The sequence below is a fragment of the Pseudopodoces humilis genome, chromosome 2, assembly GCF_049639895.1.
Source record: "Pseudopodoces humilis isolate 2021_Gansu_Grassland_sample_001 chromosome 2, ASM4963989v1, whole genome shotgun sequence".
NCBI classification, from domain to species: domain Eukaryota; kingdom Metazoa; phylum Chordata; class Aves; order Passeriformes; family Paridae; genus Pseudopodoces; species Pseudopodoces humilis.
In genome coordinates, this window is record NC_142201.1 from 5898302 (window position 1) to 5912966 (window position 14665).

Below are 14665 nucleotides of genomic sequence, written 5' to 3' on the forward strand. Positions count from 1 at the left end.
GACAGCGCTGACATTATGATGCAGTCATTTGATGTGACAGGGATCATATGCATTCCCAAAAGCAGCTCCTTGGGCTTACAGTTCTTGAGCAGTCATAAAAATAAGATGTCTCTTGAGACATTTCAAAGATAAAGCTGGAGAGAGAAGGGCCATGTGGTTTACAACACTCTGGGATAAATCCCATGACGCACCAAGGCCGTTTGCAAAGTCTCCAGTTCTTTTCATGACAGCGGACAGAAGTGCTGTACTGGGAGAGCAAAATAGGAAGGAAGTATTTGGAGCATTGCCACTTTTCCAGAAAAATTATGACTTCATGAAAATGCGCTCTCAAGAGCATCTTTGTCATAAAATTTGATTTTGGTGCTGGGTTTTATAACACACAGCCCCAGCACCTCCATCCCCACCCCATCCCTTTATCCCCAGGGGGATGTCTTCCAGGGAGGCTGCCCTGTGACATCCTCTCCCTTTCTGAAGGATCAGAGACACTTTATTGAAGATTTCCACAGCTTTGTCAGTTTGTGCCTTTAGGGCATCTGGTGTTTAGTCACACAATCACACGAAGGAGGCCTATTAGGCTTCATCTCTGCCAAGTTTGCCTCAATTAGTAAAGATGCTCCTGGGTTTTAACATCTGTGCAAAGCATGTCCTGGTACGGTGTTTTCTGTCCTTCTTCCCTCCCTTTCCCACCTCCTCCTACTCCTCCCTCTCCTCCTCCTCCTCCTCCTCCTCAACCCTCAGCAGGTGTCAGGAAGAGCTGGCAGTGCCCTGCGAGAGCCGGGTCTCTGTGGTGGCCCTGCCATCTGGGTGCCCCTGGCATCGCCCTCCTGCAGGAGCAGGGTGTGGCAGGCAGGGCTGGAGCTTTTGATCTGAGATCAGAGGTGGGGAAGGAGGCTTCACTTCAAACCCCTTGCCAGCTGGTGTGGTTAATCTCTTGCTGTGCCCACAGCAATAAAAATCAGCATTTACATAAGACCTGGGGTCACCTGGGAAGCATTCTGCTGTCAGTGAAGGATTATGTCCCAGGTGTCCCAGTCCCTGGAAGGGGAGCTTCTGACTGCCAGGCACAAAGAAAAAGCCTCCTGCTCCTTTTGGGATGACAGCTCACCCCATAGTGAGGTATTTGTGTGGGTTTGTCTTTAGGAGAGCACAGGGGTGGGGGTCAGCATCCGCCTGCCTGAGTCCTCACCACAAGACTGCTCTGGCCACACAGGACTAAAAACTTGTTTAAAGTGATCCCAAAGCAAATTTTTATGCATATAAAAGAAAAAGCCTGAAGTGTTATTTCTTTTGCTTGGAAAAAAAAAAAAAGAAATCTAAATATTAAGTCCTGGCTTTCTTATTTGTGCTGTTGGGTTCCTTGGAGGGCTGGCAAACATGGGGAGCTGCAGCATCAAGCAGCAATGGGAATGTATTCCATGTAAAATGCTGCTTATGTTAACATCTCTTCGGCACAAATGCCTGCAAGAACACTCAGGGGACAATTCTCTTTGTGGAAATTTCAATATCGCTGCCTCTTTCTCTGCAGGCAAGAAAGGATTCCTTTCCAAAACAGGAAGGGAAAGTGTGTGACATTCTGGATACTTCCAAAAGAGAAAAATAAACAGATAGCATTTCAAATGAAGTATTTTAAATATTTACATTGTTTGGAATGTGGTATGTATGATAAATTAGTAAATGAATAGAGAATTATCCATCTATACAGAGAACTCTGTTTGTATGTTAAATATAGATGTATCTATATAGGCAGAGTGAAATACAGATATAGAAAGAAATGTATTCCACAAGTGATGGGGGGCAGCAGGACACATCATTGGACACTGGGCTAGAAATCACAAAACCTGGGATTAAAACCTGGCTCTGCCACCAAGGTTTGGTGTCATCTTGAGGAAAAATCTTCATTTCTCTATGTCAGCCTTTCTTCTCTTTTCATCTGCTTAAACTGCAACTCTAAGGACTTCCAATTACCTTGTGTTGGTACTGAGGATCTCTGGGTGCTGCTACCATCACCCTCAGTGGTTCAATCCAGTTCTCTTTCTGAGGACTGTCTGTAAATCTGGGAATGCAAACCAGAGAAGTACATCCCCTGTAGATTTAGCAGTTTCCAGATTGCAAGTCTAACAGCTTCAGTTCCCTCCAGTTTACAGAAGACTCTGCTTTGAAATGTCAGGTTTCAGACACATCTAAGAAAAAAGCTTCCTCCTAGGTAAGATTTAGAAACGAGCAGCAAGAGCTTGTGCCTTTATGGATTGCAGTCATCCCTTTCCTGTACCTGCAATTTGGGGAGTAAAACTTTTTAAACAAGAGCAAAATGAAGAGGTTCCCATGACAAAATAGAACTGCAAATATGAGTGGTGTTTACAGCAGAGAAATACACAGTCCTGGCCAGCAGGATGGTTTAATTGAGGCTGGTCCAAATAATGTAAGTTTTCATCATAATAGAAGTAATTTTTCTTGTACTTCTTGGGTAAATGATTCAGTACAATTTAACACCAACTAACAGCTAGTTAGTACACTTATTTATATGTATACTCCTTACAGAGAAAGGGGGTAGGACAGTAACTGAAGCAAGCTTTTGCTAAGGGAGCAGCAGGAACCTGCCAGGATTCCCCACCTCCCTCTTGCTCTGGGCTGGCAGATCAGCTCCAGCCAAGGTTTTTTTTGGGGAAAGTGATAATATCCACCAGCCTTGAGCGGGTGTGAATGGAGACAGTGATCTTCCAGTCCTTCCACAGCCATCTCCAGAAGACTAAACATCACAAAAGCAGGCCTCCACCAACTGGGCACACCTGGTAGCTAAGCAGGAGCATGGAAGCAGAATGGGAAGAAGAGACTGGTATGCATATATGAAAATTTAATCCCAAGTAATGATCTGCACATCAAAAGAATTTGCAAGCATGCCTTATAGGTGGGGATATAGCAGATGGCAGGGGATTTTTTATGAGTTCTTTCTGAGTATAAGCAAAGCAGAGAATGGAGCATTTATGCAGCTGCATGTTGCTTGGCTGTTTTTCTATTTCTTAAAGGCTTAGATATTTGAATTCTAGTGATCTGGCTATGGATTTTGCATTATATCTGCTTTATAAATTGCCTCAGGTATTTAAATTTTATGCCATCAAAGACACTGAAAGTGGAGTGAAATGTGTTTGCTTGTGTGGGTACATGTGTTTTTGATAGGAAAATCAAATGTTTATTACAATTCAGCCATAATGCTTGTTAGAGCACCCTGGAGTACAAAAATGGACTGTCTCCAGGTCTGCAGTTTGGAACTAACAACAGACAATTCATTCTGTGTATTGATCGCGCCTCTGAAAATTTTCCATGAGGAATACCTCTTCTCCACAAAACAAAGGGAAAAAAAACTGCCAACCTAACAATATGTAACATCAAATTTCTGATACCACATCCCTGCGTGAAGAGCACAGATCAGTTTTTCCAAGATGCATGCAGGGAGGGAAATCATTGTTTCTACTGGACGACTGTACTCTGTTCAAAATGTGATTTGCACTCACTTTTTGGTTTGATTGAAATGCTTTCATTTCTCCTGGAATATGTCCCAGAGGATTTTTGCTAGGAGTAACTCTGGTATTACTAAACGACAAAAGGAGAAAAGGAGAGAGAAAATGTCCATATCTATGCATACGTAAGTTTTGACATAGCTAAAATCAATGCCTTAATGTGATGGATAGAGGGGATAGAGGTTCGGAAAACATACTCCAAAGGGAAGAATGCTTAATTTACTAATAAAATTATATTTGTTCTTTAAGGCTATGTATGGTCCTTTCTAAAGCAGAGTGTACACACTTACAGCTTACCCTACCTCACGGTAGCTCCTACTTTAAAGAATAAAAAACCTCACCCAGAACTCCATCCAATTCTTAGGACAATTCAGAATACACACTTCTAAGGTTAAGTACATTTTAAACACTGAAAGTTGTTCCCTCCTGTTTGCAGAGCTCCAACTGGCTCCCTCATCCCCTCAGACCCTGCCTCCAAGGGCTGAGCAGCACTTGCAGCCTGCACTGCCCTGAGCTCATCCATCACCCTCAAATTCTGTCCCTGAGCAGCTCCTGCACCTCTTGGCCAGGGGCTGCTGAGAGCAGCTGAGCAGACACCAGCCCTGGCCAGAATTAAATGGATTTAAACACCCAAGGAGGTGTTCACACTCCCATGGGAACCGAGGAGCACTGTGGCAGGGTGTGCTGCAGCAGGGCTGAGAGATCCAAAGCACCCTGGACACCTGGGCAGCTTCACTTCCAGCTCAGGAGGGTGCCAAGCCCCAGGCCAGGGCTCCCCCTCCTTTGCCAAAGCCAGGGGGAACTTCTTGGCAGCTGAGGAAAGAAGGCAGGAGCCAAATACCAGCATGGGAGAGAGAGCAGGCCGGTGCTTTGGGAGGTGGTGACAAGCTTTGGCGAAGAATCCAAACTTTTTGCCAGAAGGAGAAACTCCCCCGTTCGCTGCAGGCGCTTCTTCCAGGCTCATTCCCTGGTTGCCTGCAGGCAAAAACACACACACACACACACACACACACACACACACACACACTCATCCTCTCCCCACTGGAGCTCTGCTCAAAGGCAGCTGCGAGGGCGAGACCTCTGCTGTGGCTTTGAGCACACCAGCGCATGGTGGCCGGTCCGTGGAGCACAGAAGGCTGGGCAGTAGGGGGTGGTCACTTGGCCACTAAAGCAAGATAAGACATTTTACTGTCGTCATCCAAATCAAATACTGGGCTGTGTTCATTCAGATGATCTCTCTGCTGCTCCCTCCCTTGATTAGCCACATAGCAGAGCTTGAACTCAAAGAAAACACGACAGCATGAGAGAGGAAAAGTCATCCTCTTGCTTTTAATCTGCCATCTCAATAACACTGGCTTCTCCAACAGCAGCAGTAGATGCTGATCCTCTGACCTGCTCTGAACTCCACAATTGTCTAAGTTCACTGTGATTTGGGGCAAGGGGAAGCAGCTCCCACCATCCTCTGACAGGGAAGGCACTGGTCAGTGCCAGAACCAGCATGTCCGGACACATGGGTGATCTGACCTTGTAAGAGTTAAGCAGCATGTGGAGAAAAGAACTTAATTCTGAAGAGTGGTGCATAAAAACTTCTACAAATTCCTTCCAGATTATCTTTTTCCTTACCTGTGATGATGTCTGTGACAATCACATCTTGGTGGAAAGGCTCCACATGACATGGTGAGCACATCTGTGATAAATGCTCTGCCTGAAGGGTAGAAGAGACCAATCTGCCATGAGAAAGGGCAAAAAAAAAAATGTGAGAAGTGGTGAAATACCTGGGAATAATTCAGTTTGGGGGAAAAGAGCTGAGAGAGCAGGGGTAGTTCCCAATTTTTATATTTGAATGCAAAAGTTTGCCAGCAGTTTTTGATCTCTTGGGACCACCTTTTTGTCAAGCTCACCATTTGAAAAACTGGTTTTGAGACAACTCTTTCAGCGTTGGTCTCGACAAAGGGAGAAAAAAATTACAGAGATCATCTTTGCTCAGTGCCAATGCTGTTGTTTTCAGTATTTTCAGCTCTGTCCCTGAGTACCCACTGCAACTTTTCCACCAACCCTCTAATGTTACCTCTTGGAAACCACTTCAATTCACTGCTCTCTGCCTGCACCCCACTCCCCATGCTCTGTGTTTGGATTGCAAGTTACACCAGGTAGAAAGATGTTGAATGTACCTGTTTAGGAGCCTTATGTTCTAGGGAGATTCTAGAGACACAACACAGGACTAGTTTGGTTGACACAGCTTAGTCTACTTCCTGTTCTCAATGAACACAGTTAGAAACACTGGTATTTTAGGCCTAAAAAAGGGTGATTATTTGCAAATCTGAGCTACTATTTTTCTGTCCAAGAAGGAGGATCCAGGGAACCCCAGTAATTCAGCCTTGGTAACATCATACACCATTTTCAGGTGTAAGAAGGACAAGAAATGGAGTGGTTTCACCGAGGGGAGTGGTTTCACCAAGGGGAAGGCATGGCTGAATGAATTGTGTGATGAAATGATGGGCCTGGTAGGTGAGGAGAGAGCCATGAACATTGCTTGGAGTTCAGTAAGGCTTTTGACACTCTCTCACATTAGATCCTTATTGTCAAGTTGATAAAGTGTGGACTGGATGAGCAGACAGTCTTGCTGAACAGTCTGGCCTGAAGGATGGTGACCAGTGACATGAAGTGTAGGTGGAGCAGATTTACAGAGAAAGCCCAGAGGTCTCAATGAACACTGAGCTGAAGATAAGGCAGCAACATGCCCTTCAGCAAAGGCAGCTAAAGGTTTCCTGGGCTGGAAAAAGCACTGCCAGCAGGTAGAGGGAGGTGGTCCTTCCACTCTCCTCAGAGCTGGGCATATTGGGGAGACTTCAACAAAAAGCCATGGCAAGGATGTTTAAGGAGCTGGAGCATTTCTTCTGTGGAGAAAGACTCAGAGAGATGGGACTGTTCAGCCTGGAGATAAGAAAGCTCAGAGGGGATCTCATCAATATCTATTAATACCCCAAGGGAGGGTGAAAAGAGGACAGGGCCAGGCTCTTCTCAGTGATGTCCAGTGGCAGGACCAGAGGCAGTGGCACAAACTGAAACACAGGAGGTTCTTCTTCAGCACCAGGAAACACTTTTTCACTGTGGGGGTGACAGAGCACTGGCACACATTGCCCAGGGATGTTGTGGAGTCTCCAAGCTTGGAAATATTTAAAAGTTGCCTGGACATGGTCCTGAACAGTTGGTTCTAAGTGATCCTGCTTGAGCAGAGGGGTTGGACCAATGACCTCCATGTCCCCTCCAACCTCAACCATTCTGTAATTCTGTGGTTTGAGCTGGCGGCCAGGAGTTTCTCAAGAGGATTTCATAATTTCAAAGGTTTCAGTATTTGATGTGTTCAGATATTGCATATCACCCACATGGCTTCCAGCTGGAGGTGCTGATGTGGCGCATCATTTGCAGCAGACTGTTCATCTGATAAAAAATTGTCACATCATGGTTTGAGCTGCTCAGATCTCCCAGTTTGGGTTTGATATTATAGTTAAGCTGATCTATGGACTGGCTGATTTGAGTGAGACAGTTCTGCCTGGAGAGGTGGAACCAGAGGGGTTGTAAGACTCAGTTGTATTCAGCCATAATATCCTGTGAAGGACCCAGCTCTGACCAACAGATCTGCTCTTCTTGAATGTCAAAGTGCATCTCAGGCTTCTTGAGCTCAGTCTCTTCCTGACCCTGAAAGTGGCAGAATAAAAAAATCATGTATCTTTCTAAACGTTACTAATTCACAACCATACCAGGAAAGATGTGCCTGGTATTGAAATGGGCATATCTGGCATTATCCTCTTCCTCTGTTACAGGCACAATGATTTACACTGAGTTTTCAGTACCAGCCTCAGGAACATTTCATATGTCATGGAGCTATGGTCCCAGGTTTTCTGCAGACTCATATCTGCTTTGCTTACCTTAATTCCTCATTTTTAATATTCCCAATCACAGCACCTGCAACCCTGTCGGTGTTGTATGAAAGTAGAGTTTCCAGAGATTAAGATTTCTGCTCCCTCAGGAGAAAGGCACAGCTTGGTTGGCACATATGGGCTATTTCTAAAGTTGCTTCCAGTAATTTTGCAGCTGTTTACATGGCACCTTGGTTCAGTCCAGAAAGTACCAGTACTAATTCTAGTCCTTGGGAAAAAGTAACAAAAGAGGTGATTTGCCAGCTCACGCTTTTTTCATCCCAAACCACCTGTTTAAATTCATAAGAGCACCAGCAAGCAGCTTTGTGAATTCAAGCCTTTCTACTGAAAGTCAAACAAAATTGTTGAAGGACTTAAAACCCTGAAATTTTGACTTTGCAGTCATTATTTTGACTGCCATTTTCCATATGCTAACCCTGTTGAGGGAGGATCTCTGTAAACTTCTGCACCTTGTGTAGAGAATAAGAAATTTTTTTGGTGGAAGAGGTTATAAAGGTGCATACAGGAGAAATTTGTTCTGAGGGTCTGGTCTGAATATCCTCCATTTAAAGGTTCTGGTTGATCTGTGTGACTGAGACTCAAAACATGCACTGGTGGCTTCTCATTTGTGCACTCGGAGGAGGTAAAACCAAGAGGACACTATGGATGGTATGGCCAAGGGCAGAAAACAAGCAGGCAGGCTTCAGCTATTTATTTTCTAATGGGTTTTTCTCTAGCTTGCATTTGAGCTAAGACTCTCACAGGTGTCTTCAACCTGTTGCCAGTGCGGCAGATTTCCAATCCACTGTAGCTATCACATAAGAAAACAAGAACTTTAGGTTGAAAAGGAGCATGAGAAAGCAGTTCTGGGTCATTGAGAGGCGTAAATGGCAGCTGATCTGAGAGGGACAGCAAGAACTCTCAGCACAGGCTTCTTCTACAAAGGCTCACAGATGGCCTTACCCTGAGCCACCCCTCCAGCCAGGGACAAGCACATACCCAGTGGGCTGTGCTGGATGAGAAAGGTTAAATCCATCGGGTCTTTGTGGTGGCCACGTTCTCTTCTCAGCATGAAGGATCTGCTCAGTGCTGGGGCAAGCTCTGGCCGTGGGCAGATGTCCCACACCCAGGCAGCAGCAGCAGGGGAGGTGGCTGTGGTGGCAGTGGCTGCTTTTCTGCCAGCTGTATAACTTCTTCAGGTCTCTCATCAGCAAATCACCTTCAGTGCCAATGGATTTGCACATACGCTCTTCCAGACATACATGAGCAGAGCTGAGCTGTGCCAGATCTAAGGGCCAGGAGGGACAGCAGTCATGAGACGCAAGCTCTAACTTCACCATTTGTCCCAGCTGCCTGCAGAGCACGGCATGGCAGCCAAAACCACCCAGGAAATGTGCTTTGCCCAGCACTGCCACCCACCAGCACAGGCATTCCTTCAGAAAACATCTCTGCCTGATGCCTTTTGCTCCCCCAAAGAGCCCAGTCCCTTCCTGTGCCCTGCTTGTGCCCAGCTGCTCACCTTGAGTCAAAGCAGGGATTTAGCGATCCTGGGTACAGGCTGGGGCAGATCCTCCTGTCCTTATTCACTGTGAATTGTGCTGTAGGCAGTTACAGTCCCACGGTAAAATCAATGTGATAATGAACACTAATTAGTGGCAAGCCATAGTGGGAGAATCTGGCAAAACATCTGTCCTTGCCCCAGGAGTGGGAGTTCCTCAGGTCCCTGCCATTGTCACGCAGTTCGGGGGGCCCTCACGAGCCTGTGGAAAGCCAGATTTTGAATATTTACAAGCAGCATAAAAATTGGCCCCAAAAATCACTTTCTCATCAGTTTCACTAAGCCCTAATTATAATGTAAATTGCAAAATTGGAAGGAATTCAGAGACGAGCAACAAATACAACTAAGGGGATTGGAGGATTAATTTATGAGAAAAGATTAAAAGACCTAAGAATTATGCAGTTTGACTAAATGATGACCGTGGGCCTGATCTTGCAAACTCTTCCCAGAGATGGCTCTTCACATTAAAGAGCAAGCATGATTTAAAAATATCTACCATGTCCTCCAGTGAGAAGTTCTGCAAATCAGTATTCCAGCCTAAGACAGAGGGGGGCATTGGTTTTCATCTTGCACCTAAGAAAGTAAAAAATTCTAGTACAAAGCTAAAGATTGTTTTCTTTTTTAGGGGGTGCTATATGTGAAAGAAAAACCCTGGAATTTATTCACATCAGAAAGAAATGGGAGGTATGTAAATACTTGAGATTTGAAAATCACCAGTGTCACAGGACTGATAGAAAAATGATGCTTTTCATGTGGTAGGCTGTTAAATGTCTTTATTTGTACCTTTCTGAACTGATGAATTGTACATTTGCATGAATTACACAGCTTTTAGTGCTTTTGAGGATCTGCTAAAGCCATAGAGAACATTATAGAGATGTCACAGGACCAAGCATATGAAGCAATTCAAATGACAGAAGAAAGCAACAGGAAAATGAGAGATGCAGCACCTCAAAAGGAGAGATGAAACATCAAGTCCTAAAAAGTCTTCTCGCCCCATGGCATGGCTGTGTTTAAAAAACTAAGGTGCAGTAGTATATCACTTACCAAAGCATGGTTTCAGTACTGTTTTAATAATCATCACAAAATGAAATAAATAAGATTTTTCATGATTGGCAAGTTGGTCTTTCTAAAGAAGAAATTAGGTGGTATTTTCCTGAAAGTCAGATTGAAATATTTTACTTCGGAAAAGCAACTTTTTTTTTTGTTAAATTTGGAAAACATCAGAATCTTCAACTTATTTGCAACAGGAATGGCTGGTATGGCCATAAAAAAGTACAAAATGTTTTTCTCAATTAAAAATGAATCTACTGTTTTATAAAGAAAAAAAAATTAATATCAGGTAAATCAGAATTGAAACCAACATTGGATCAAAAAGTAATGAAATCAGAAGCAAACCAAACATTCATATGGATCAAAATGTAGTAAAAGAAGAAAACAAAAGAAAAGAAAACAAAAAAAACCTCAAACAAACCAGGAAAAACTTTTGTGGTTTGGGTCAACCTAAGCAAAATTCCACTCATTTTTTACCTCTCTGTCCATCTCTAAGATCCATCACTCATCAGGCTCTTGCTTTGGGTAGCTAAAGGACATGGACATGGATTCAATGCATGACACTGGCTCTGCAAAATAGGGTGCATGTAAGTAATGCCTCCAGTCTTGGTACAGGAACTGAAAATCCTCCCAGTGCTGGTCCCTAAACCAAACCTGGCCCAGAGAGATCTGTCTGAGTCCACACTGCAATGGAGAAAGCAAATTCCCAGCATCTCCAGGAACAACCTCAGTGATTCAACAGATTTGTATTTATATCAGCAAGCAGAGAAGTAATGCCTATTTCAGAGGCCCTGGAGCAAAGAAAAAAGCCCACATTATCTTCCCCAAAAACCTCACAGCTGCTTATCTGAAGCAGCTCATGACAGTGAAAGAAGTGGATAAATGTGTCATGTAATGCTGCAATGAGATTTTTAAAGGCAGGCATGATTTCACTTAGGCAAGCAAGGGAAGGGTGAGTCAGCAGATGATTTCGTAAGAGCGATCCACAGCTGGCTCCAGCGTGGTGGCTCCAGCGTGGCGAGCAAGGCAGGCTGGCTCATGGGCTGGGATGGTGCCAGCTGTGACCCTGACCTGCTGACAGGTGACACAGTCACCAAGGTCAGCAGAGACAGAAGCAACACCTGAGGAAAACTGCTGGGGCAGGGAAGGCAAATGCCATGGGAGAAAAACACCAAAAAGTCTTTGTAAGCCAGGGTGGGTCCACCATAGTCTTTATCTTCCCTCCCATGGCTGCTTCCTATTGCACCTCCCTGATTCCCACAAAAATTCCTCTTATGTAAGAAGAGGAGGATGAAGAGCAAGAGGGAGAGAAAGGCTCTAGGAGGCCTGGGAGCTGATGCCCCTCTCCCAAACTCATCTTTCACACATGTCTGGGTCACCCTTCCCCCTTGGGACACGGCTGATGACCTGCCAGCACTTTCCCACCGCTCACAGTGCCAGGTTGGAGCCAGCTGCTCCAGAAGTGCCTGGGAGCCATGGCACAGCAGCCCTGTCCAACCCCCAGGCAATGCTGACACAGCTCCTGCAGGATTCCCACCCAGGAAACCACTTTCAGGGAATGATGCTATGATATCTGCAGAGCAGGTGACATCTGCAGCACCCAAATGAGGGGCAGGTGGGTGTCCTTCCCCCCTCTCCGAAGCTGGGGACATCAGGGCCACCTCCCTCTGTCCCTGTGCTGCAGGAGGAAGCAGGAACAGCCAGAAGGGGCCATCAGGGTCTCTTGTCACAGACACAGCACAGCCTCTGTTCCATGGAGGGAGCGATGGAAGGAGGAGCTGAGAGGCACAAACTCCACAGATCATAGAATTCTACCTGTGGTCTGCAGACAAAAGTTCCACCCAGGATTTTTTTCCTGCTTACCATCCCTTATTCACGTGCCACAAATTATCCTACACAAGTGTGTCCGGCCTCACATCTAGCAAACAGGAGCAACACCTCAGCCAGCCCCAGGGTACTCATGAGGTAACACCAAAACACCCCCAGGGAGAGAAAAGGAAATAGTGAATAGGGGATGGTGAGCAAGATAAAAAACTGGATGGAGCTTCAAAAAACTGTGGATTTATTCACAAAATTGGGGGGGGGCTTATCAATCCAAATTTTTATAATAACCCATGCTTTCAAGTACATTTTGCCATACTCTGGTAGCTTTTCATGACTTAGTCTGATATTGCTGTTCTACTTGATATTTCCTCCAGTTATTCCTGCACAGGTTCACACTCACCATTGCATTTCTTTCTCTTTATTTTTTTTTCCCCTTGCAAGAAACTTATAATCAGCCTCCCTGAAAAACTCTGCAGTTCAAGAGTGCCATCTTGAGGCTTCCTATGTATAAGGACTATGTGCTGATTGAACCTCGAGTATTCAGGGAGTTATTTACATTTAAAATATCATTTTTAAAAGGCATGAGCTTGTGTACAGAGAGGCAGTTCATTTCTGCTGTGCATTACCTGGAGTTAAGGGATCCAGCCAACAGAAATGTCACCCACAGTCAAGATTTTCAAAAGCAAACAACACTAGTGAGTGCTCTGCTTTGGGATATACTATTTGAAATGCCTCAGGAGATACCTGGTGTTCAGACTGTGCTCAGTTCCAGCCTTCTGAAAAATCAATGAACTTGCAAAGTGTTTTAAGCCAGGTACTGAAAATGAATAATTATTATGTTAATTTATTTTTTTTTTTGTAAGATGCATGTTTGTACGTTTAATTTAAGTTAACTGCAAATTCAAAGGGAAAATAAGACAATGGCTTTCAAAACTATTTTAAGTCTACATGGGGAGAATATTGCCTTAGATATTCCCATGCTTTAAAATAAAGGAGAAACCTTCATGCTTTGGAGTATAAGCTATGGGGTTATTACGAAATCTTTCTCCTTCTACAGCATAGCCCAGACACCAGTAATTTATCCCTGCAGGAGAGCAAACGGGTAGATTGTTACAACAAATCATGCACAGGTTGAGAATTTACCGTGCAAAGTGGGATGTTGCTTTTCATTCTTCCTGCTGTAGCTGCCAGGTGGGGCTTGGGAAAAGGATGAGTGCCAGCACGTTCACAATGAAGTGCCCTGAGGATGGGGCGCCACAGGAAACCAGAGACCCTCCAAAATATGCATTGTTAGCACCACAAATAACCCCATGTTTCCTTGTGATATTTCTCATTTGGAAGCCGAGTAGAAATGCAAACCTTTCTGAAAGGACTGCCCATGATGTACATCCGCCAGTTACCAGCGCTATCAAACTTGCACAAGTATGTTCTTTTTTGGTATTTTGACAAGAATTTTAGATTGCATTAGATGGGAAGTCATAAAACTGAATTTGACTGAAGTCCAGATGAAAAGCAATCTACCTCCAGCTACAGGAAGGAGTCCTGTTTGTTTTCCAGCAGCAGCAGACTGCAGCAGAAGGTAATTTTATCCTCAGCATTTAGTACAGCTACGGCACATCTCACAAAAGAAATCCAGAATCGGCTCTGATCATCCTTAAACTAGCAGGATCTGAGTCATATCCCGGTCTGGAAGGAGGAGTGGGTAAGAAACTAATTTCCCTTTCACAGCAAAGAAAACCACAAATTCAAATTATTTTTTTTTTTCTTGCTCAGAAGTCCAAAATACCTTGCCAATAGTCAGTGAAGATGTGTCAGATCTTCTGAATGGGATGGGACCACCTTGGGACAGCCCATGGACTGTGTGTCCCACACAAATCTCCTTGTGCTGCTGGCCAGGGCAGCGCTGGGATGACTTGGGCTGAAAGAGGATTTTTTAGCAGTCCAACAGAGCCTAAATAGGACAGGCAAAGTCAAGGGGTCAGAGCAAATGAGGTCTATCTCCACAAAGAAAGGCCATTTTGGAGATCTAGGTTGTGTTAAACCTATTCACAGAGAATAAATGCCTGATTCTGGGTGTAGCCTGTGTTATTAATTGAGGACTAACACGCTGCTGAGCATGAATGGTGCGGCAGAATCTGTCTCTGTGTGAGTGAGAGATGGCTGAGACTGAGCTGGGAGCTGGTTCACTTGGAAACTATGGCTTGGGAATGAGCCAGGTGTCTATTTTGGGTCTCTTCATAGGCTGGAATTGCCTGCAGTCAAGCTGGACTCCTTTCTAGGACAAGTTAAAATGTTGTTCTCTCTCTTCTAAAGGAGCAAAGAGCAGGAATACTCCAATAACTAAAAAGATTTCAATTTAGTTGGCTCTTAGCTCTAGGGTTGTTCAAATAATTTTAAGCCTGCTACTGTAATTTTTATTATAAACTCCCAGTGACAATTGGGAAGCTAATAGAAAGGTCCAAGAAGATTTACACAAAAGTTAATTCCACAGTCTAATCAACTACTGAAAGGTTTTGAATGTGGAAGTTTTGACAATTATTTAGCCAAATGTTACATTTACATTTGCAAACGAGGGATGAAATTTGACTACATGTTAATATCCTTTTGAATGTTTCATAAGATTTGCATTAATCAAGGTATTACTAAGTTGTCTTCTAAGTTTTTTGTTTTGCAGTGACTGCAGTGCATCATAACATATCTTACGTGGGCTGTAAAAGGATGACATTGTGTCCTGTCATATCTTCAAGTTGTATTCTAAGCAAGTACTTTTGCCTGTGTTAGCATGAAATCTAAATGAA